The sequence below is a fragment of the Mycteria americana genome, chromosome 5, assembly GCF_035582795.1.
Source record: "Mycteria americana isolate JAX WOST 10 ecotype Jacksonville Zoo and Gardens chromosome 5, USCA_MyAme_1.0, whole genome shotgun sequence".
NCBI classification, from domain to species: Eukaryota; Metazoa; Chordata; class Aves; order Ciconiiformes; family Ciconiidae; genus Mycteria; species Mycteria americana.
Window position 1 is genome coordinate 25,854,539 of NC_134369.1, and position 25,853 is coordinate 25,880,391.

Consider the following 25,853-nt stretch of genomic DNA (forward strand, 5'->3'; position numbering starts at 1 on the left):
AGGCTAGATAGCAAAGGGAACATGGATACTTCTGCCCATAATTTCAGTCTTATGCAAGACGGTATGAAATGTCCCCTGACACACATGGGGCTGTTCTGCATCTGTACTACTTCCTCTGAGTGAAGCCCACAGCTGTGCAGAAGGTTAACCCCATCCCCATCCCCTGTGAAGCTTTAGCAGGAAAGAACACCTGTGAAGTTACCCCAGGAGTAGTTTCTGTAAATGAGCAACTCAATGTTTGTATTTATTTTCACATACTTACTGCCATGAGTTCAGAATTCAGGCACACAGTAAGGATTTCATTCTGTCATCTTCTCCCATTCTGTTCTAATAAGGTGACTGTTAGCATAATGTACTATCAGTACAAATCAACATGATACAACCACACCTAAATAATGACAGATCTCATATGTAAAACACAGTATGTGAATAAATTCTCTTACACTTGATAATACATTTTCTCATTGCAGAACAATAAGACCTAAAGCAGGAGAAAATGAAAAATCTGCCTGAGGCACTTTGTAAGTCATATCCTGAATGATGTTTTTAATGATTCTGTAGGTTGTCCAACGATAAAAATTGCTGCTACCCTTTCTCCATTATCAGAGACACATAGGATGAGCAAGGAATTAGTTCAACAATACTTAACTTTATGAATTGAACAATATGTTTTAAGGACATAGCTAAAGGTAGCTAAACATTTAAAAGCAAATTGTATACATTAACTGGTATATTGATAAGTGTGATTCCATGTTTACAGACAGAATAAGGAATCTACAATTTGAGCAACTAGTGCTCAAACTGTAGCTCAAAAAACTATGTAAAATTACAGCTAGACTGACAATATGAAATCCAAAATAATAGAAACTGTATCTGCTAACAAGGTTTTACTCAGAATAGACCCATTGAGACAGACTGTGCTTTGCAGAAGACAGCCAACTGCAAAGTCTAAAGTAGCTTCACGTCTGTGTTGTGCTACTTGGATTACCAGGATGATTGTTGGGGCTGCGCTGTGCCTAGATTTACATGATAGAGCATACCACCATAAATTAATACAGAAGGCTGGGCAATATATGTGCCTATATATTGCCAATGCCAGTGGTTCCCAAACACTGGCCTTGCTTAGAGGTGTGGAAGAGCACTGCAAGTGAGATGCAGCAGGGGCCCTAAGTAAATACGTTCAACCAAACTTGTCAGCTCAGACCATAGTCAACCAGATGTTTCTCCACCATTCTCCCAAAATTAATATAAATAATACTGACAGACCTAGTAACACAGTCTTACCATGACTACTGCTACAGCTGGCAACAGGAATCTGTTGCACAAGGGAAAAAGGGAGACAGAACAAAGTAAGAATGAGCAGCAGCAATCCTAGGTTAGGACAAGGCAGGCTGGAAACAAGGGTTGAAGTGTAGCAATGCAATCCAGACTGTAGCAAGGAGACTTTAGCCTGTGAGGCACACAATTTTCTTACATTCCTCCAACTGTGGAGGAGCTGGGAGAAACTACTCCACTATGTGCCCTGTAATAAGATGCATTATTGGAGTACATCGTACAAAAAACTGCAACATGGTCAGTTCCATCAGTCATTTATTCAGCAGTTTTGGTTTGACAACTGAACTAAAGAAAGTAAAAAAGTCAAAACAAATCTGGGGACATCTCCTATTTGCATGGCAACTACATGTTTTGTTTTGAGTTCTTGTAATTAAAGCAAAAGAATGCAGGGCTAGTTTCACAAAAGAATGCAGGGCTACTTTCACAAAAGATGCTAAAGAGGAAACAGCAAATCATCTAGCAGGGATTAAACCCCGAGTGAGAGACACCATGGCTCCTTTCCCTCATCCATCTCAGGATATTTGCATGCCCATGTCTTACCTTCATAGGAAATTCTAAACATAAATGAATATTGGCTACTTGAGAAGAATAGAGACAAAGGGAGTAAGAGAGGGAGAAGACTGGCAATTTACTGGGAAAAAAATTGTGTTACATATTGACACTGGCCCACTTGCTATAAAATAAAATTTAGTTGGACCCAGCAATTCCCCCATGAACTGACATCCAGGTGCTAGCTTCAGACCATAACCATTTTCATTCTTGTGCTTTTTTGAGTGACTAAGAATTTTATACAAAAGAGAAAGATCAATAAACAGTGCAGACCTTACACAATTCTGTAACTTGTGATCAAAGACATAGGCCTACATACAAATTCAAATCTGTATTTGATACAGGAGCACACTGATCTTCCTGCCCACACTTGAACCTGCATCTGCAACTTGGTGTGCAAGGGGATGCTTTTTGGTGCAGATTTGTCTAGTAATTATAGCTGGAGTCTCACAATATGCACTTGAGTGCAACACTGATAAATCTCATGAAATTTCACTCTTGGTAAAACCCTGGTGGAAGTTCTGTACTAGAACATCATCTAGACTGCACCTCTTCCAATGCAGATGCAACGTCCTCCAGCCATTACTGCTGCAGGCATTCACAATGCGCATGCACACCTAGGCCAAGAAGCTGGCACAAGCTTCACCATAGAAAGACACTGTGTGAATATGTGATCTTAGAACCATAATGGACTGCAACAAGTCAAACCCCGATCCTTCCTTCCTAGTGCTGCACCCATCAGTATTGTAGGTGTCCAATCTAAGCAAGCTATTAAATAAAACAATTGTCCAAGTCACAGAATCACAAGATCACTGACATTGGAAGGTTCTTGTCAAGTCATCTAGTTCAAGCTTCAGGAGCCTGTTCTCCACAAATATTATTTAGATGAAATTAGTCAGCATCTCAATCCAAATTTACTAGTTGCTTCAAGACAACTTTAACCACACTTTTCAAAGGAACCTACTATACCAGCGATGAAATAAAATGAAATTGCTTGGCTCTAATTATGTATTATCATGTGTGTCCAGTCAAAATATTATAATGCAATCCTATTAGACTTTCAGCCTAGCGTTTTAGTTAAGGTTGTTGGAACTGATACTTTTACTCTTGAAAAAGCCCATAATTCAGTATCTGGTACCAGCTAAGATGGTGGCTTTCAACCATGCATCAGTTTTATTTAGCCCCTCCACTGATGTAATAACTCACAGATGACAAAGCAGAGTATGGGTACAAAATACTCTGCCAGGTCTGCCAAAAGAATTTGCCTACCTTTACAAAACTCTCATCAGGTGTCAAAGGAGAAAAAGTATGTTTCTCAAGTGTCCTAAAGAACTGTGGACATCTGTAGTCCTATAGAAGCAGACTCAGAAGCTCAAGAAAATTGAATGATTTCTTCTAAGTCAGAGGAAAAGTGTGTAGGATTAGCTCTCTTCTCTACACAGTCTAACCACATCATTGTTTTAACATATTTTGTTATAGTACATAAGGCAAAGGGAACATTGCCTATACAAATTCCATTCTGAAGAACTGTCTAAGCATTTTCATTCATATGAAAATGTAATGATATCCCAAAGATTGAGGTCAATCCAGGCGTTCTGCCAGCATTTGGGAAGCTACACTTCCAATAAGCAAAAATAAGCTTTCTGTTAAATATTTAATACTCAACAAAAAATGCATGCTCAGCTATTCAAGGAAAAAAGTTAATTGTCTCACCATATTCTATATTCACTGCTGACCTTTCCACCTTTCTCTACTTCCCCCTTCCTCCTCCCTTTCTAGCTTAGGATTCTAGCAGGGAATCCTATTGCATTACTAACCATATGTTAATTTTTAATCATTTTACATTATATATAACAATCACTGACCTGTCTAGGCATTTAAAGTGTGATTAACCAATTATCTTCTGGTAGAAGGTAGAAGCGCATAAGCAACTACCATCCCGATTTTGTATCAAACACCACTTACAAATATATATTCTGTCCCAGGCGGTACATTATGCCAAACAGTCTAAAATTGCACCTATCTCAACCACACTTAGTATTATTAAATACTGAACAAACTTTAAGCCAAAACCTCTGTCAAAAACAGACGTAAAATGTAAATACTTGCTCTACATCACACACAACCAATAAAACAGGAAAAATACTTTAAATAGTGTCCATATTTCATTAAGCACTATGAAGAACTATGTTCTGATGGAAAGAAGAGCTATAAAGCCCCATTGTGGTATTTCAGTAGTGCAAGGGGAGCAGAACCATACCTAGACATCAGAGACCTTATAAGCTCTGCACTGCCCTGAGCTCTCAGATGCACTGATACTGCCAAGCCAGATGTCACATTACTCCATGCACCAGGCCCAACTAGCACAACCTAACTTTTACCATCTGATGTTCAGGAATAACTGCAGGGATTATAACAGCAAGACCTTAATTAAATTAAATACAGAAATCACTTTAAGCAATGTTGCAACATCACTTAAAGTACAGAATCAAGGACTATCTGCACTTCTGGGGTTGTGTGACACAACAAACAGGAAAAGAAGTGAACTAGGTATTTTTCTCTGGAGAAATTATATGGGAATAATAGAAAAGCCTTCACCTACAGCAGAGACATCAAGACACATTACATGAACCTTTTATACATAGATAAGGAGTAATAGGAAGACTTTGGAGTTTGAATTGTTACTGCTTTTCAGTGTTTCTATTGCAGAGGAGACTAAAACCAAGAGAAAATGTGATGGCACAAAATAACGTTAAGAGTTTGCAAGTTTTGGTAACTCATTTTAGCATGCAGTGCATCCAAAAGAGATTTGCCATGAGAAATAATAGCAGCTTAGTTACAGGAATAAAATAAAAAAATATTCAGTGAGCAGTATCTCCCTCTCCTAAGAATATTCATGAACAAAAATAATTTATCTGTACCATCCGGTTCTGAAAAGGGGGAGATCAGACAGAGAAGCAAATGTATTATCATATAATCATATAGTACTTCACTTACCACAGCTTTTGATAAGCGAATTGTTAGTTAATGAGACATGCTCTGTTCCCACCTGTTGCAGCAAAAGCAGCTTTCTAGATATACAGCTTGCTAAAGCAGCCTCTGACTCTGCAAAGGATATGGCTGACCCACTGTCAATACATCGCTGCCACCAGGATTAGACCTTTCCCATTTGGTATTCTTCCTTTTAGGTTGGACAATGAGTAAGCAACATTTGTTACACCTTCCTAGTACAAAGCCATTATGCGTGTCCCTTAAAGATGTGACAGGTTTTTGCCCCAGGAGCACGACCATGAAACAGGTTTTGTATGTGAGCTACTCAATATATTACTCTATGATGCCAGTCTTGTTTGTGAATGTATAGCTCTTAATTAAACTAAAATACAGAAGGTACACATTGAAAACATGAAAGTAGAATTTCAATGAGACATGTAACTCCAATTTAAATTTTTTTCCAAGATTTATCATCTGAATGAACTCTTAATTTCAATTAAATAAACAATATGAAAACATTGTTGAAGTGCCCAGACATTATGACAGAACTGGTACCCATCTGAAGCCACAGATACCCTACAGCAGATGAGAGATGGATCAAGTTTTTCAAATGAGAAAATTGTACTGCTTAAAATGTCCTTAGCTTTGTCAAAAACCACTTAGTGAAGTCAAATATAGATGTAATTAGACATATGTAATTTTTTTAAAAATAAGTTTGAAATTAAACACTTCCAAACCAGAAATTGTTTGTTATTTCATGTTTTAGAAAGTGTTCATGTTTGGTTTTCCCCTTCTTCCCTATATCCTATTTGATTCAACTGATTTAGTTTGATTAAATTGAATTTCTTCTCTGCTGTTTTTTATTTTGAATCCGTAGCCATACTATTCTGGTTTCCTTCGATTCTTCAACTTTTCAAAATTAACCTTTCTTCACATGGAAAAAATTCTGAAAAGAATGAAAAAGATAAGAATACCTTAGATTAAGTGAAAACATGCCAAACTTTACCCTTTTAAAAATTTTTCAAATTTCAAAAATAAAACTTCATTCTGTTACTAATTAATTAAATATTTTTTGCAAGAAAAATTTATAATTCACAGACAAATTCACAGGACTCAGCCAGTTTTAATGGAGACTCTCCCTGCATGTAGGAAGAACACGTTGAAAAGGGTAAGGAAGGTACTTTTCCCATGTTGGAAAGGGTAAAGAAGTTTGCCTGAACTCAATGAAAAGTGACAATGAAAAAAATTTTGGACCTGTAGTCTGAAGTAACTCATGCCATTATCCAGAAACCACTTTGTGCAAGTGTATGGGAAAGGGGGTAGCATAAAAACCTTAATGTGTATGGTAAAACAGCGTGCCAAATCCAAATGCAGACAAACATCTTAGTTTGCATTTGATGAGTATATTCTCCCCTCCTTTAAATTTCAGGTTTCCTCACATCTACTCAGTATTTTTAGTTACCCTCTTTCAATCACACAATCAATATTTCACTTTTACTTTTCTGCCAAACTATATCCAAGTAATATGGAGAAAAGCATATAGATAAGCGAGTAGGAGATAGTCAATGTTTTTAAAACCAACTTACAAGAATTAAATTGCTAATGTTTTTGTTCTCCTTTTCTGTGGATAGCCAACCACTTAAATTTTACTGAAAAAAATGTTAATAATGAGCAGATTTAAATATCATCTGTTAAAATGAAATTTTATATTCAGTCGCATACATTCCTAACAGAAATGTCTCTGTCCACAGGTACCCAAAGAAGAAAAACAAATTAAAAAGAAGCTTTATAACTCTGGGCACTAATTCTCATTCTCTTTCCTACAGAAGCTAACAAGCTTTTCCCCATGGTTGTATGAAATTTGGAAGTAGGCAGTGGGTTCGCAAGGGGGCTTGGTGAAGACTTAATCTGGGAGAACCTTTTTTCTCTTTGAGGGAATTGACAGTCTGAGAAAATCAGTCAAGGGAGGATAAAGAATAGAGGTGCACTGAAGTACACCAAAGTTGAGGGCTTAGCCCTTTTGTACATCACTTTCAGTGAAAGAAGAACTCTTACCTGTAACAAAGGTAACTTCAATTAACTGGGAACGTAAGTGCTTATTAGTCAGATTAACAATGCATTTGAAGGACTAACTTTGGTAAAAACTATGTTTGCCTTGCTTCAAAGGGATGAAAGGCAAGGCAATGCAGATATTTATTCTCTAAAACAAAACTGGCAATAAACAATGTGTGAGGTTTTTACCTGTTCAAACTAAATTTTGTTCAGACTTTTTAACTGTTTTTTTCAAAGGAAAAATAGATGAGTAGCACATTTATTCTCCTGTTGCGTGACAAGATTCCTGTTCTAAATTTGCAAGTTGCATGCTTCATCCAGCTTTTCCAAAATTTATGACATTTATAAAGTTTGATAAGTGTGTGTTTCACAAGATGGTTTTTTTTTCCTACAGATTTTGTTGTTGCCTATTACTTTTGAAGGATAGGTCATATCTGAGTTACTACTGCAGTACTAACAGGAACATTGAAAGAACAACCAGCTGAAGAGAAACTTAATCTAGAGTGGCTAGAAATGTTTCAAGTTTGTTATTCTGCATATGCCTCTAGCATTGGAATAAGCAGTAATTAAAATGTTCCATTAGACAGTAACTAGGAATGAGAACTAGAATGAGTGAAGGATTCAGATGGCGAGATTAAAAGACAACATTTAATAGTTGTGTATTCAATGAATATGGTCTCCCTCCCACAAGTATTACAGGTTCCTTCAGAAAACTGGATTATAATCATGTGATCAGAGATTATATCATAATGCACACCTACAAGGTAGCCAAATTAAAATAAGGTTTGTTCTGGTGTTTAACTTGAGCATCTTTTTTCAACGTTAGTAGATTTCTACCTTTAAGTGTAATTATTACATTAGCTAGTGTGCAAAAGAGCAAGAAAGGACTGACAAGTCCTTTAACATATCTATTCTAGATATGTATTCTAGATATGTTATCTAGAATATCATATCTATTCTAGAATATCATATCTATTCTAGATATGTTAAAAGCCCTGAAGCTGCAGAAGAGTGGGAGGCATTGTCCTGTTCCCAAAACTCTAGAGTAGTCACAAAAGCATTTTTTCCCCTGGATCTCTTAGTACCTCCATGGAAAGAATTGGGTTTCAAAACTCTGTCCTCCTACCCCACTCACATCTTTCTTGGTATTGCTACATAGTAAATTCTACATGAAAACTGCTACCAGGCTTTCTCTCAGACATCCTTCTGTTCAGCCTCAATGAAGGTCCTGCTTCCCTCGGTAGAGGGGGTTTACTTGGACCAAACTCTATCCATTACCCGACATGCTCTAGTTGTCATCTCATGACAGAATATATAGAGTTTAGGTTAGTTGTGGTATTTAACCTGAGGTGGTAAAGATGAACAATGAAATATCCATGGTGTAGATGTCCCCACTTCAAGTCAGGCAGTGTGAAGGGGCTTTTTTTTTTTTTTTTTAGGAATATAAGAGAAATCATATTTAGGGAGTAATTCCAATAACATTTTAGAAGCCTATTTTCAAACGAGATGAACCATGCCCCAGATGTGCCTATTCCTTTCTACTCTAAGGGAATGAGAAAGCATGAATGGAGACACTAAAAATAAAGTTAGATTAGATGAACCTCACTTGGAAAAACATTACAGACTATTCTAGCATGGCAGCACATGTAGTGTAGTTAGTAATTTCATGCAAGGAACATCAAAATATGCATTAAAATGGAATTGTATCTTGATCATGTAGATATAACATCTGCGGTTTCTTTTTTTTTTTTAATCCACTTAGTCTTATTTTCCTTAATACATGTATTTTTTACCCCAGCGCTAATGCACTGACTGTCACAATGGTGTTCAGCCTAGGCTCTAAATATAAGCAATACCAGATCCTGTGGTTTGTTCCAAAAAAGCTGATAGAAGAAAGGAACATTAACTTGGGTGCCTGCATATAATTCACATTCCATAATGAAAAGATAACCATTCCAAAGTAAACTTAGGAAGTGAACTACTGTTGTATATTATGAGTTCTGAGGAAACTACAGTTTGTCATAATACTCTATTGTGTAGTGCTTGATATGAACATCGTTGAATTTTAAGTTAAAATTGACAAAGATTACTGTGGACAGATAGAGCCCATTAAGTATTGAGATAAGAAAACTATATACAGTGTTCAAGTGGAAAACTCAATAGAATATATTAAGGCTAAGAATCTGAAAAAAGGAAGGGAATAATGTTTTTCTATTACAAATAGAGGAATGAAAAATGCATTAAATGCACTGCATATCTGATGTCTTAAAGAAAATGTCATTGCCTGCACAGCTTTTTCGAAGAAAAGAGAACAATCAAGTCAATCTTGCAAAATAAGAAAGTGACTTGGATAATTTTTTGCTTTCACTACAGGCTTACTTCAGTGCACTGCCATCTCCATCTTAACAATCCTTTACTGATCGAGAGCATGTGACATCTATTTTCCATGGACCACAAAAATCACTTACTTTCATCTGACATACTAATTGTGCAAGATCAGCTGAAGAAAAAAATAAGACCTTACTATAGCATAGCAGGGTAATAATAAGACAATTTAGCTGAGATGTAGGGTGTATTTTTCATACTGCAATTGAAAGATACAAACATCACACCTTTTTAAAATACTAGTCTTTGAGAAAATGTTTCTCACAGGCTTTTAGTGGCAACTGTTACAGAATAGTCTGATTTGTCATTGTGTGCAGTCAGGCAGTGCTGTGTAGAGATATAGTTTGCAGTGCCACAGTGAGAAACAGCCAAGTGTGGAACCATAAATATTGGGGGATATGCTCCTGCAATGTGTGACACCAATAAACTTGTATTCCTAAAAATGTTTTCTTTCCTTTCTGGTGGTTCCACCCCTTTCAAGGACAAATCAGATGGGATGTACAACTTCCCTCATCTGTGCCCTTTCGTTTTAAAGCATGTTCTTACAGTACTTGAACCTTAATAAGGATGGTTGCATGGGTTAGACTTATCTATGAGAAGCATCTCAGTGACTTTAATGTTACTATCAACAATAATGTTGTGAGCTTCACAAAAACAAGCATTAACCACATTTTCAGTTTGGAAAACCTGATTGATATTAGATTAAGAAAAAGCAGAACTGTTAAAAATATATCCATGCTGGGTGGCTTTTCCCCTTCCAAAATTGCTACAGTGTCCACCTAATTTGAATTTCAACTGCTTGAATGCAGAGGTCACCCAGAATACAGGCAAATAAAGAGACTCAAAAACTGGTGTCATATTTCAGATTGTTCTAGGAACTGCTAAATAGTTGCAGAATAAAACAACGCCTATGAGTGGAAGAACTGATTGATGAGAACCTCATCATTTTTGTGTCTACACTAGACAACACCAGTTTCGTTTATGCTTTTAAAATGGGCCATGATTGTCAGTGAATATTAACAATAACATGACATACACTTACACCTTTTTAAAGTAGAACTTTATGATTAAATGCCAAAGAAATCTTGATATATAGGTAGCACGTTGACTTGAACTATCATGTTAATTTTTTTTAATCACCCTAAACATATAAAAAAAAAATTTAGTCTGTACAGTCTGGCACCGTAATCAAAGTAATTAGTCTTCATCCATTAGATGTCAGCTGTTTCTGGATATTTACTAAGGCCTAATAATTGTCATTCACCACTATCAGAATTGCTATTAGAAGACATTACTATGAATGTATCAAACTATGCAACCGTTTTTTCCACGTACAGATTGTATTTGTATTTTTTTTTGTAAGAAACTAACTAATAATGTTTATAGACCCAACAGTAACTTCTCTATTTGCCATGTACAATAAGCCATAGGAAAACAACTTTTAATAATGAAGATTGTAATCAAGTGTTTCATACTATCTTCAGATCATTGTGGTTACTGAATCTGGCAGCAGAACAGAGAAAACTGGAGCACTATCATTAATTCAACCAACTTGTCTTCAAGAAAGATGAAGACCTCTGTGTTTCAGTCACGGTACATGTAAACACTTGAGAACTTCCTAGGAAAACTGTTGGCTGAACATTGCCTCTGACAAAGTAGTGCACATTGAGACCAAAATTGCATATGCCACTATAGAAGTGCTGACAACTTAAGGGAACAAAACATTCTTGACTCTCTAGAAACTACATAATTCTTGTAAGTGCATGCTCAATTTTAACTTTATATTTAGTGGAACAGTGACTACCGATCATATGAAGCTTTGGCTCAGGCCACTTTTCTTTTAAGTGGAAAAAAAACCCCAAACCTGAAGTGCCCCTTTCATTCTTTTTCCTCTCATCTATTAAGGATCTGGTTGACCTTTCTATCTTAAAGAGTGACAATTTTCAGAAGCTCTCTAGCTGAAAATAAATTTATACAAAGGGAAGAGTCATTGTGTGCTCACTGACGCAGAGTGAAGCGTACAAGGACGTATGAACTAAAAGTAATACTGTATCTGTATTTATGAACTATAGAATAGGCAGAAGTAATTATTGAAAGTTGTACTTTTATGTAACGTAGCACATCACTAACACTGAAAGATAGGACTTTTTAGCTCAAGTCTCGAACCGTCACTTCTCTGGAAGCTTTGATGGTCAGAGCTCAAAGGGAAATCACGTTTTCCCCAAATATATCTTACCAAACAATGAGGCTGCAAGGAAAGTGTCCCATAAGAGAGATGTATATTTGTATACACATGCTATGCATAAATAGTCAGGACATTCCTACGAGTTAGCTTGTTTTGGGGCCTCTTATGTCTCCTGGACATGGAAATTGATCTTTTTATTATCCAAAGCTTATTCACTTCACAAAAGAGCATAGACATAGGAATCTTCCTTCCTATAATACACTCAGCAGACAAATCTAAATGACGCTTAAGTGAATTAACTTTTGGTTAGCATGGTGGAAAAGAGAGAGTTGATGGGTATAGATGGAAAAGATGGTCATAGAAGTGAATGAATTTTATGGACACAGTTGATTTTGAGAAGCATTAAACTTCAAAGTTTTAAATACAGCACTTGACCAGTCCTTAATCTAACAGTACAATCCAACCTATCTGCAATAATTCTACCTTACCTGCAAGGTCGCATTGAGTGTGTACCTAAATTGAATGCAACCATATGACTTTGTTCTAGAACAGAAACAGCTATTCCAACAAAAATCATGAGAACACTTGTTGATAAGCTTATATATTAAGAAAAATATAATATGTATACTTCCATTAGGTTTTCTGTAAACTAAACATCTACATAAGCCAGACAAAACATCCAAATAAGTAAGAATTGTATATAGGAAGCTTATCAGCCTCTGGCTAGGCTGTTTTATTATTTCAATTGTTGGTTTATCTCTCAGTACAGTAAGAGTAACCAGTGGAATGGGAAGAACCATGGAGGTGAGGTCCCACTAAAGACTGAGTTTGGTTCATTCCCAGAAGTATAACTCAGATACAACCAGTAGTACAAGATGTGGGCTTAGAATTCTCTGCAGAGAGAGACAATTTGACATTGAGTCTTAGATATGTTTCTCCAATCTGCCTATGTAGAAAATCTATTGCATTCAGGAATTAGATTGGATTAATTTATAATTCATGATACCACTCATTTTACAAATACCTCTCCATATGTAATCAAGCTTCTTCCCTGTTTCTAGAATCTTATTATTAAATAACTTTAATCATACAAATTCAAGAATAAATGTTCGCAAATGTTTAATAATGAGGACCAAAATCCCATTTTTTAATGAATGCAGACAGAAGGTTTTTTTCACTGAAAGTCAAGAAGGCTTTTAAGTTACTTACACTTGTATGAAAGTCCCATCCAAAATGTACAATCAAAATCTGTCATTTTATATCAGTATCCGACTAAAACTTCTGCAGCGTCACTACCTGGCATGAAGAATTTATAATTCTTAAAAATGGGTTAAAAAGTTAAAAGGATTTGTCAGTTTACACAAAAAAGGCATGCTTCCTGTAACTTAAAACTGCTGGTTGCTGGCATGTCTAACCCAATAAAAATTCAGTGTCATTAAAAAAAATATCTTCTGCAATGTATTTTTTTTATCAGCACAAAACTTAAAGGAAATATCAAACCAAGAAGTCTCTCTGTACAACCCTGACTGCAGTTCTGAAGGGTCTTCCATATCATTTTGCTCTTCAGGACTTAATGGAAGAGCTTGTCTCCCTTCAGCAGTCTTTTATCTAATCTTGAGGAATAAGGCTCTTATCCTACTTTTGGTCTAAGAAAAAAAGAACAATAGAAAAGAATACTTGAAATATGTAGGCTACCTATTTACTGTTCCTTTGTCCCATTATAAAATTTCTCTTAACTAGGTAAGTGTTGCTGCAGTCCTTTAAATGCTGGTGTAGTCATATGTTAGCATAATTACAAAGCTATGCGAGCATAAACTAACATAAGGCCAAACTGCTGCTCAAGATATTTCCAATCACTGAAAAATTTTGGTGTTAGGCATTACTTACACCGCTATTAAGTTATTCCAGTCCTCCTTTTTGAATTCAGTTATTTCTCATTTATGCTGGTATAACAATGTATTTGAACCGTGTGTGCAAGGAAATAAAATTTTTATTTTCAAAAGCTGATTAGTCTGATTCTGATCTAATTTGAGACATATGAAGTCAGTATAATTCCAGCAAACAACTGATATCTGAATTAGGCCTTAAAGGAAAAAGATGAAATCAACTTTTAAACTCAGCTGCCTAAAATAGGTACCATAAATAGATTAACTTAAATTCATATTTTTATTTTCATAGAGTTGAACTTTTTCTTTTGTTATCAGACTTGAAGAAACTGATCACACTGACAGAATGGGTAACTGCTGCTGACTAAAGACAAAAAGCAACAACAGGCAATGAAAGATTTGCTATAGCTATCCAAATTTATCCAAAGTAAATTTCAGCATGGTTTAGAGAAAGATGGAAGTGGAAAGATAAAGATCTAAATGGCATTCAGCCATTTCATCTTTTTGCTGTTTACAATGCTTTCAAACTATTTAGGAGTGAATCCACTATCAGTGTAAATTTCTTTTGACTAGAATGCTGCAATACCAAAAAGTCAGTTCTTTTAAATTATACTCTGTATAAATCAGTACAGGCCTAGTATTTATTGTACTAAGTGAACTGAACACTTCCAACATTTTTATCAGTTTTGAATAAGGCAGACGTTGACAGGATTGAGGGCCTAAAAACATTTAAATTAATTACTTTTCAAGGATAGTCAGTTTATTTCATCAGTTTGCTGGACATTAACCTTGGATTCTAAATTTAAGCTCCTTTATACCCTTTCACAGACACATAAGCATTAGATCATTTCTGCTTTGTATCTGAAGGTTAACAGATTAATGACAGTCTATGTATTCAACTACGTAAGCTACAACCTTACCAGTCCTCAGATGCATCAGAAATAGGAAACAGAAGGTGAAGGTCCAATGCCTGCCACGCTCTAGAACTCAGCACAGTAGTCCTTCCCTTTGCAGCCTGGACCAAAAAAAGTGCAATTGGATTAGAGAACTAGATTCATGTTAGTAAACTATTGCTTTATCACAAAGGAAAACACGGTTCACTATACTTTTTAACTTGAACTATGTATTCCTTTTGTGGAAGGATTTTATTCTTCCTGTACCACACTGATAAAAGCCAACTTGGTATTTTTCTGGATAGCTGGAAGTTTCTCTAGCTTGTTTTACAGCCATATCTACATTTCACAGGTAGGGATACACAAAATCATCTAGGCTAGTAAATACTTCTGACCCTACATCAGCCTATTCTGAACCTTGATTTTATATCAAAGGTACTGTACCACCAAGAACAAAAAGGAGACTGGTTCTCAGATGAGAGTGTTTGTTTGTTTTATTCTTTTCAAACTGTTCTTACCTGCTTACTTGTTCCCACCTTGGCAGTTACAGAGTTGACATGATGCACTACTCATGTGAGAATGATATTTTTCTCACCAAATCACACTAGCACTTCTCTGGGTCTCCCATTTTAGCTAGCATTTTGTCAGGTCTTACAGATATTGGATTTCTTTGTTTTCTATTTAAGTGAGTTTTATACTTGGGAAGGGTGCTAGGTTGACAGCTCAGGAGAGTTGAGTCCTCTGTTCATCCACAGAGCAATTTATTTCAAGCTACAGCTAGAGGCATAACCTGAGAGGTTGAAAAGGCAGTGTTAACTCTTGCCCACCATTTCTTTGAAAGTTGGGACTACCTAGCATAAGAATGCTGCTGGCTTTGCATGGCTTGCAAAGAAGTCACCCATAATAGCATTTTCTAAAATCCACCATAACTTCTAATGATAGACAGAATCCCCCTCCCTTACCTCCTGTCCTCCAGAAAGGGATGATGAGGAGAAATGGATGGCTCCACTTGGGAGTCTGCTCTTGTTCACACCCACAGCTGTCTGGGTTCATGCACCTACAACACCCTTGTCATGTTTCAGCTTTCCTCTTTGACTTCTTGTCATTGTGAGAAGTTAACTTACTTTTCCTTTTGCAAGCTCATCAGGAGCTTGGTTCAGTCCACAGGACTTCTTCACCCCCCCCAGTGCCCAAGAAAAAAAGGACACAGAACAAAAGAAATTTCCTCAAGTGTCACTGAAAAGTAGTCAGCATAATCTGAAGCTGCTTCAGCTAACATCCACAGTGGCTAATTAACTTATTTTACTGGTCCATACTTATTTTCATAAAGCCAACTTCCCCTTTATAATCAATGCTACTTTAGTTTACTGAATTTGGTTCAGAGTAGACTGACCTGAGAAGAGTTGCAAACTTGTCACCATTGCTCTGTGTTGACTCCAATACTTTGTTATACACAAACAGTTTCATCTCCCCTGAAATGACAGTCTTTCTGAAAAGTAAAATGTCTAGTTCCCCATAAAACTGTTTCAAAATAATTACTCAGCTTTGACTATCTATAAGGCAAATTGTATATGTCACATTTCACCACTGATTTTTAAACCTGACTGCTTGTGTTTTCATGGTTATGGTTAGACAGTTTCCTGTTTCACCCCTCTTCTGTTTACCACATAGGTCTTAGTTTTATAATGCTGCTGTTGTTTCCATGTGCAATATGTTACCAACTTTTAAATTCGTAACTTTGGTCTAGAGAAAGCATTCCATGCATCAAAGCTTCAACACTTTGGCTCAAAGATTGACTAAACCACAGTATTTTCAACACCATGACTTTTTCTCCAATTCTTCTTAACCACTGAGCATTATTATCAAGCACAGGAAATCTAGTCTCCTCAGTACCACAGGTTAAAATTCAAGAGAAAAATTTGAATATAGTATAAAAATCTGTACATCGTCATAATCAGTTTATTTTTCCAAATAGAAATATCCTTGCAGCTTAACCACAGCTTTGGAAAAGTTACACAGAAAACTGCATGTCAAGATGATAAATCTGTCAATTTGTAAAGCTGCTTATTGTTATGGGCATGACACCAACAGTAAAATAAGGAAAACTTCATCCTGGATACAAGAGAGATATCACACCTGACCTTCAATTACTTTATCATGTGACTGGCTGCATTTATTCATAGTATTCTCTCGGCCATAAAGGAAGAAAAAGGGAAACAAATACAAGGACAATTTCCTGCATGAAAAGTTGTTTGTCTTTACAATAAGTAAGGCAACATAACTTTCAGAGCAGGCACTGTATTTTATTAGTATATAACTAATATTCTAAACATCAACTCCTGGCTGTCTGCCATGTCAAATGGTGACCACACCCACTTATCTTCAGGAAATCTCAATCTTTGGCTAAGTAAAACTGTGATTGGGGCAACTGCTTTCACTGACACTGGAAAAAGGTTGCTGAGTGGTGAATGGAAGGATGTCTTGAAAAAGTACTGTTAGATTCTCTGCAGCTGGATCTGCAAACTAGACTGGCAACAGATCTCAAGGAAAAGAGATTTGGTCCTGAGGCATTGCTGCAAGTTCTAGTTCCAGGTTCCCTATTCCAGAACTGCAGGTATCAAACTGCAGGCTTAGAACAAGTTTGCAAGTGATATTTTTCTTTTATTTTTACCTTCCAGGAAAGGTCCAGTTAGAAGCCAAATGTAATCTCAAATTTACATATCATTTCCACTGTATGTTAAAGCATTTATCAAAAGGAATCTATTACAGCTCAATGATAGTGTAAATTTTCCACGTAAAATACAGCATAATAAATCACTTTTGCATGGATTACTGAGAAGGTGTGCCTTCAGGAGCTTAGTGGATTCTGCACCAATGATTCTAGCACATATATTACAATTTTATTTGCTAAAAAAAAATTATAAAAGGAAAGATTAAGGGTCATAATATGAATGGAAACAAATAACTGATAAAATTACATGCCTCAGAACATGGAAAGACTGAATTTTAGGGTACCAGAAGCCAATTTGTCCTACCCTATTTACTGGCTCAAAGAGATCAAAAAAGAATTCCATCTCAGAGACGAAACCTCTTTAGTTACGTTAAGACTAGTGTCAGCGATATCAACTGTGCAAACATTTGGAACTTCTTTCGTTTGGTGAAAACTCCGCTAAACCTTACACCTATTCTTTCAAAATTTTACAAATCCTCTTTCATACCTATTCCAGACACATTGTCCCTTTTTGATTCATCACTATTCCAAGCATACTATTTGTACCTTCCCCACCCCGCCCCGTATTTGCAGCGTACTTGGTACTCAATAGAAATAATTCCAAAGCCATTAAACTCTGCTTAAACAACTCAAGACCAACTCCTATAAACCTGAAGTGTAAGAAATTTTTCTCCTGAGAGAAATTGAGAGGTATCATGTATACAGGGAATACAAGTCCTAAACTTTAAAAACAAAAAACCCACCAGAACAGCCATTCATTGTAGAGGGCAGCACAGAATACTGTCCCTTCAAAATGTAGATCCTCCTTATCACCCCTGTTTTGCATTAGCATTTGAACCTCGTCCTACCAACTTTCATACGTATGGTGAACTTGAGCTGCTTTAATGAGTACTTCCACTGAATTACACAGAATTTGCAACCACTGAAGTAAGCAGTAAAATAGAACACTAAGAAAAAACAATGCCTAGAAGAGATAAAGTGCCTGGAAGAAAAAGAGCTCCAGCCACAACAAAACGTTTTGAAAACTACCAAATCACTCTGAACTTGTAGAAATGGAGTAGCACACCAACTGTCAATTTTTTTAGTATGTAAATTTTTTAGTCAATTTTTTAGCCTCTGGTAGGGCTGTCTATTACCTGGTTTAAGAAGTTACCCTCAATGCACTCCAGGAGTCTCCTGGATTGCCTACAGCTTGCCGTGCTACTTTTCCAGCAGATGTCACGGTGGTTGAAGTCACGCAGCAGGATGAGAGCCTGTGAGCACAATGCCTCCTATAGCTGGAGTAAGAAGGCTTCATCAATAGGCTCCCCTTGGTCCGGCAGCCTGTGGTAAACCAGCCACAAGGTTCCCTTTGTTGCCTCAGTCTCTAATTCTTACCCATAAGCTTTCAACCTGCTCCTGGCTATTCTTCAGAGACAGCTCTTCACAGTCTATCCATTTCTTGATGTAGAAGGCAACCCCTCTGCCCTCTTTATCCTCAGAGAGGTGTGAAATGTGCTGGGACATAGGTGTTGACTTAGTTCCTGTTATAGTAGTTTAGGTGGGAAAGAAAAAAAGAACCAAATCATACTGACATCTGAACATATCTTACCATTCAGCTAGCTTGCATATTTACTCATGAAAATAGGAAACGGAATTACAGTAGCTACTCAGATCATAAGACTGAAGTGTGCTCTAAACTCAGAGCATAGAGACTTTTCATTTAGATTCTGACTGCAGCAAATGAACATTCTGTGATGGTATGAAAACCCCTTGGCATCATCTAGCTTTCCAAAGATTCCAAAGATCAGGTTATCCCAAGATTTTATGATTGTTTTAAGCAATAACAGAATACTTTGGTTACATTTTTCAACTTGGGAATTTAAAACATCTTCCACGAAGGTCTACTGATTTTTTATTCTTTCTCTAGCAGTGAATTGAGCTCCTTGTTATGCTGAAAAGCCAGAAAGCAAATGTAGTTATGAGAAGAGGGGTCTGTCCTCCCCCGTGCTACTACAGAATGGTGTCAAAGAGGTGCCTTTAACTGATGCCACAGGACTGACCTGCTACTAAGAAGAGTGCACCTACACATAAGACCTAGCTGAGTGGCTCCTTTTGCATCATTGCCATGGCACTAACCCAAAGAACACTGCAGTCTGGAATCACTGCCTGAAGGAAATATGAACTGAATAAACATATATAAATCAAATAAATCCAATTTCTAACTTGTTTTCAAGTAAATGTAGAAAAAATACAAATTATATAGACAAATAAATATAGTTTATCTGCATTTTCTTTCAAAGATGAAAATGCTTTCCCTTAAGTTAGCTCCACTAGAATCAAGTCTCTCTATATCACTACGTTTAGCATTAGGTCCTCAAGTTGTAGTTTTGAAGAAATTAGAGGAAAAACTAAAGCATAAACCAGGAGGTTTTAAAAAAAATTTAGGAAATAATTTATCTGCTAAATGGTACTTAAACAAAGATTATCTTGCCAATTCTTCCTTTCCCAATTTCCTAACATCCCTGTGGCAAAATCTGGAGACTAATGACATGGAAAAGAAATTGAAAAAAAATTAACGCATCTTTAACTATCAGTTATTTTCCAGATGGAAAGATGGAAGTGAATCAAGAACAAACTGAAGAGTTAAGACCAAGCAGAATATTTTTGCATAAAATAAGTAGGATTCACAGACCTCTCTTTGAAAAGCACTAATTATAAATCTTAATCAGGACTTCCTTTTACATTTCGTGAAGGTAATGAGTATATCTCTCTTCTTGCTACTAATTATATATTCTGATTATCCTCTTTCCTTCTTTTTCTGGGTGGCAGTGAAGTATGACTAGATTTTTTTCCTTGAATTTTATTTTGTATTATTTTACTGACTGACATGTTAAAATTAATTGTTTTAATTATTTTTTAAACTTAATCCTTCTTGAAGCATGACTCAGACATTTCTCAATAATTAAGTAATAATGTTTTCTTATAAATATATTATCTCAATTTTGGCTCTGGTACAGATGGCACTGCAATACCACACACAATTCTAGGAAGTATATTGGTCCTTTACTTCATCTGAACAGCCATAGAAACCCTATATTCATATGAACCTAATTTCAGGATACTGAAGAAAAGTCTTAGAAATACAGAATAAAAAATAAGCACTATGCTAGTACTTGTGGCTAAAATATCACAGTAACAATACAGTTTGAAACATGCTTTATTTTGAGTGAAATAATCTGTTTAAGAACCATAGCTTAAAAATTTGGATCAAGTAACAAAGACTCGTGGCAAATTGTCATGGTTTTTGTAATGGCACAGCAAGCTTTTCAGAATAAGAGATAGTCCCAGAAGCCCCACTAAATCCACTTCAAATATTGCAGATGAGATGAGATGCATTGAGCCCCTTATTTTAGTTAGGCAAAGGATACTCTGGATGAGTTGCAAAGATGCATACAGACGTATTAGTAGTTTATGCCAGTAAGAGCTTGCTAGAGAAATTCTTGACGTTGAATCATTAATTTCATCTTCCCATTAATGCAGGCATATTTTCAATGCTTTGTCCAGTGTTATTTTAGTGAATCATTTGATGCAATATACATCAATTACCTTGGTGATATCTTACATTTCCTAGCTATCAACATTAAGACATCTTTTCCTTGCGTTGCATGTAAGTCTTCCTTACCGTTATCCTTAGTTTAACATCAGTGGAACCTAAGCAGTTTCTTTTTCTTTGGTATGTAGATCTGCTTTAACAATTTGTAGATTCTTGTTTAAAAGCACCCTGCATCCAGACAGATCAAGGTACCTGCTTCTTCCTTCCTCCTTCAGCCTCGCATGATCCGTGATTATTCTCGTGGCTGCTGTGACAGTTTGATTTCAGGTGACTCATCAGCCAGCCAGATACAAAAATACTACTTCTTCTGAGGTAGCAGAACAAGTACACAGCAATGAAATTCTCTGCCACAGGCATCAACTCAAATGCCTGTTACTCTGACAGCCTGTCTTTCCTTCAGAGATGTCCTTATCCCTAGGTGAACTCCAAGCCTTCCAGAGGCTTTTCCAGAGCTCTCCACTCCCATCTGAACAGAGGTGAGGGTGGGACAGGTCATCCTTCTGACTTGTCAAGCTACATCAGTAACCTCTACTCTGCCCTCTGCTCCCCAAATAGAGAGGGGCTGGTAGGTGTCAGGATAAGGCCTTAACATGGCATCGTCACCTCCTGGCCAGGAGCCCTGTGCAGCCACAGGAATCCACTACATCACTCGCTCCTGAACTCGAAAGCAAACTTAGCTTTTCCCTACCCTAAGGCCTGTTCCTGTGTGCCACCCTGACCTTTCTGGAGAGCCTTTCTTCAACGTCTTTTCCAGAGCTGCATTTTCTTTCCTAATACAGTCCCACAGTTCAGCGGGTGGGCAAAATCTTTCGTTTCAGGGTTTATCAGAGCCAGTAACTCTGGTTCTGAGAATCCTTCCTGAACTCCCAGTATTAAGGGGAGTCATATATTGGAGTAGGCTTAGAAGGGACAAATGGCCCCACTACAGTTTTCAAATGAATTTCTTCACAGGTTCTTCATTTAGACAAGTTAAAAACATTTTTGTATGTTATAATTTGATTCCTTCTGATCTGTAATCATCCATAACTGCTCTTTCATGAATTTCTTCTCTGCTAATGTTTCTCAAAATGTTCAAAATGGAAAAGAACATTCCAGATGCTGTCTGGCTAAGTACCTATTTCATGATGATTGCATTTTAAGTAACATCCAAGAGGCATCACCATTTCAGGATGTATTTTAGAAATGTTTATATTGCCATTTGAATATGGCCAAAGGAGGTAGTTTTCAGAGGCAATCATATCTGCCACTAAATATCAACTGTACCAAGACAGAAGTGGAGTAGTTTGAATTACTTGCTGAAATGAACACAGAAATATTTGAATTGGCTTTGAGAAGCACTTGACTAGTCCAGCCTATAGAAACCTTTTGCTGTTTTTTTGCTATCAAGTGTTGGAATTTGAAGTCAGCACATGAGCTATATACAGCTTCATTTGAAAGGTGAAAGAGAACTCAAATGGAATTCATAGATTCATAGAATAGTTTGGTTTGGAAGGGACCTTTAAAGGTCATCTAGTCCAAGCCCCCCTGCAATGAGCAAGGACATCTTCAACTAGATCAGGTGGCTCAGAGCCCTGTCCAACCCGACCTTGAATGTTTGCGGAGATGGGGGGCATCTACCACCTCTCTGGGCAACCTGTTCCAGTGCCTCACCACCTTCATTGTAAAAAAATTTTTTTAAGGTCTAAATCTACCCTCTTTTAGTTTAAAACCATTACCCCTCACCCTATCGCAACAGGCCCTAATAAAAGTCTGTCCCTATCTTTCTTATAAGCCCTCTTTAAGTATTGAAAGGCTGCAATAAGGTCTCCCTGGAGCCTTCTCTCCTCCAGGCTGAACAAGCCCAACTCTCCCAGCCTTTCCTCATAGGAGAGGTGTTCCATCCCTCTGATCATTTTTGTGGCCCTCCTCTGGACTTGCTCCAACAGGTCCATGTCTTTCCTGTGCTGAGGACTCCAGAGCTGGATATAGTACTCCAGGTGGGGTCTCACCAGAGCGGAGTAGAGCGGCAGAATTACCTCCCTTGACCTGCTGGCCACACTTCTTTTGATGCAGCCCAGGATATGGTTGGCTTTCTGGGCTGTGAGCGTACATTGTTGGCTCATGTCCAGCTTTTCATCCCCCAGTACCCCCAAGTCCTTCTCCACAGGGCTGCTCTCAATCCCTTCATCCCCCAGCCTGTATTGATACCAGGAGTTGCCCTGACCCAGGTGTAGGACCTTGCACTTGGCCTTATTGAACCTCATGAGGTTCACACAGGCCCACTTCTCCAGCTTGCCCAGGTCCCTCTGGAATTCATCCCTTCGTTCAGGCGTGTCAACTGTACCACGCAGTTTGGTGTCATCTACAAACTTGCTGAGGGCACACTCGATCCCACTGTTCACTGTCTATGAATTCTTCAAAAGAAAATGGCTTTGCAAAGTTTTAACATCAAGAACTATAATAAGACAGAGGCAAAAGCATCTGAACGTCTATGTATCCGTTTGAACTAAACTATAACTGATTATTTGGTTGACTATGCTTTTAAAATATATAGCTCTGATTTGATTAAAGTTGATTGTACTGATAAGAGAAAAAACTCATTGTAATTAAATTAGCATATACACAGTTCCTGCTTTTGGCAGACTTAAGCACATATTCTGAAGAAGTTGGTAAAGAATTTATTTCCCTTAACAGTCTTTAGAAATTACAGTGTGGAAAATTTGCTTGCATTTGGCAATGGTCTAAAAGACATAACAGACATGCTCCTAAAAACCTCATGTGTGCCCAAAACAGCCACTTAAGTTTTCCAAATACACTAGGTATTCTAGTACCTCTGCATGCAGATCCTGCTTTACCTGCATCCTTACCTCTATAACCACATAGGTATTTACTCCCTAAAACAAACTTAAGGCAATACTTGAGATATGCCACTTTCAGAGGTTCATATACTTACTTGGTAGAATTCCATCTTAATCCACCCACCACTGGCTGTGATACGAGAGATGTCTCTGACCTGAAGCTGACCCTTCTGGTGAGAGTTTAATTCAAATAACTAAATGACAAACTTTCAGCTTTTACAAAATTGCATTTTCTGTTAGAAAAAACACTTCACTGAAACAAAACCTTTATGCGGTCTACTTTAAAGAGTTGGCCTAATCAGCCTTGTACTGAAAATGTTTGGAAGAGCTGATGAAAGTCATTGCTATAGGTCTCCTGTGGTGTCACCACTAATACAGGCATAATGCATTTAAAATTTTTAAATGCATTTCCATGTACCTTCCCATCCTCACTGAAGATCTAAGACAGGCTTATGCAGTAGAAGATAGCTCTTTTTTAAATACCTGTTCTTAATTATTTCCCAAGTTTAGACATGCTGTGGAAAAAAGTCTTATAAATAACAAGGAAAAGCCCTGTTAGTCATTCCTGAAGTGGTTAGATACCTACCACTTACTCTGAAAATATTATGGAGTCCTGAAAATTAAGTAAACCACGTATCTAAAGATTGATACCTGAAATGGTCTCCATGACAAATATTTGCCGAAACACTGATATGATATTCAAGTTACTGAATCTGGAAGGATATTGTGGAAAAGTATTGCTACAAACTTTTCCAACACTATTTTCTGATTTGCTGTCAGTGTGAAAGATGGGGGCTTATGATAGATGGATTTTTAATCTAATCCAGAACAGCTGTAATTCAACAATATTGAAATTCTGCAGTCAAGTCATGGGATAGCCACACTACCATATGTGAGAGACTGAAAGAGTTAATGTCTCAAACATTGTGGCGACTTGAGGCGCTATTTGCATGGCGACAGCAGGTCGGAGAGCACAGGGTGGGGGAGAGCAAGAGCGGGATGTGGAGAGCGCGATGCGCGGTTCCAGGTTCTGCCAGACCTGACCACGTACGGCCAGCGGTCACACAGAGCTGATCTGAGGAAGGGGCTTGCGACCGCCCGAGAGACCCCTCGCGACCACCCCCCTCCCCCGGCGCCTGCGCAGAAGATTGAGAACTTTCTAGAACAATAACCATGTAAGTCCTGAAGGGGCGTACCTGGAGGCGGTGATTAGCCTATAAAAGGCTTCCCCCCCCCCCCGGGAAGCGCGCGCACACCCACCACTGGAGGGTTGCCACGTCTGTCATCGTCATTGCAGGATCCAAGGGTGGTGATACTTTTTCTTTCTCTTTACTCCTCTCTTTTCCTTTCCTTTTCTTGCTTCTCTCTTCCTCTGCTTTTCCAATATATATATGCAAGTTTGGGATCAGGTTGCCCGGAAAATAGCTCCATTGCCACATCGCCTTTGTTCGTTTGTTAAACTCGTCAGGTCGTTAAGTTTGTCCGTTTGTGGAATTCGCCAGTTAATAAAGTTGCTGGCCAGACTGTTCCTCTGGGTCATTGTCGTGACTCTGCCGACCTCGCGGCTCTGCCGAGCAGAGGTTGGCTTTTGTCGGTACTCAAACAGTTGGGGAATCGAAAAGATTCACCCCTCTCGCAACCCACCGAGTGGGACGAGACACCATATGACTTTAGTGTCCAATCACACATCAAAATGATAGTGAAATTAACACTGTTCTACAGTTTGAATGTTAAATTTTCCATTTAATTGCTGATGCACTGTTAAGGGTGTCACCCTCAGCTATTCTTGAAAACTGGTTTTCTGGAAGAAACTGTGTTCTTTCATAGATTAGTAACAATTAAGTTACTTTCACAGATTAATAACAATTAAACAACTGGTAAAAGAAGCAATACTTCTCTAATTGTTTGCAAATTGCTGTATTTGTGAGAAAATTTATTAATGGTGAATTATTTGAGCAAGGGAAAATTGTCTTTTTTATTCCTGCATTACACCACAGATACCATGCTTACTAGTAAAAATCTCTCAACTCTATGCTATGACATTTGTCAGACAAGTTACTGTCTGTAAATAATTAAAACCACTGGAAAAAATCAAAATAAGAGTGTGAAACACGCTTTCAGTAAATGCTATTGAGAAATATACCACAGAAAAAATAATTTTGATTAAATTAAGTTTGCAAACTCCGTAGCCCAGCATAAAATTCTTGCCCCTCTCTCCTGGGAAACTTCTCTACATGCATACAATTATACAAACAGGGGACACACATGATTTTCCACAATGTTTAGAGCTAACAGAGGCAATCAGATAATCTGCTCCGACCTGTTGTATATCATGGGACATCAAAATCCTGGCAGTTGCTCCAATCTGAATCTAGTTACTTGAGTTAAGGTACTTCAGTCCTGTAGACAGCACA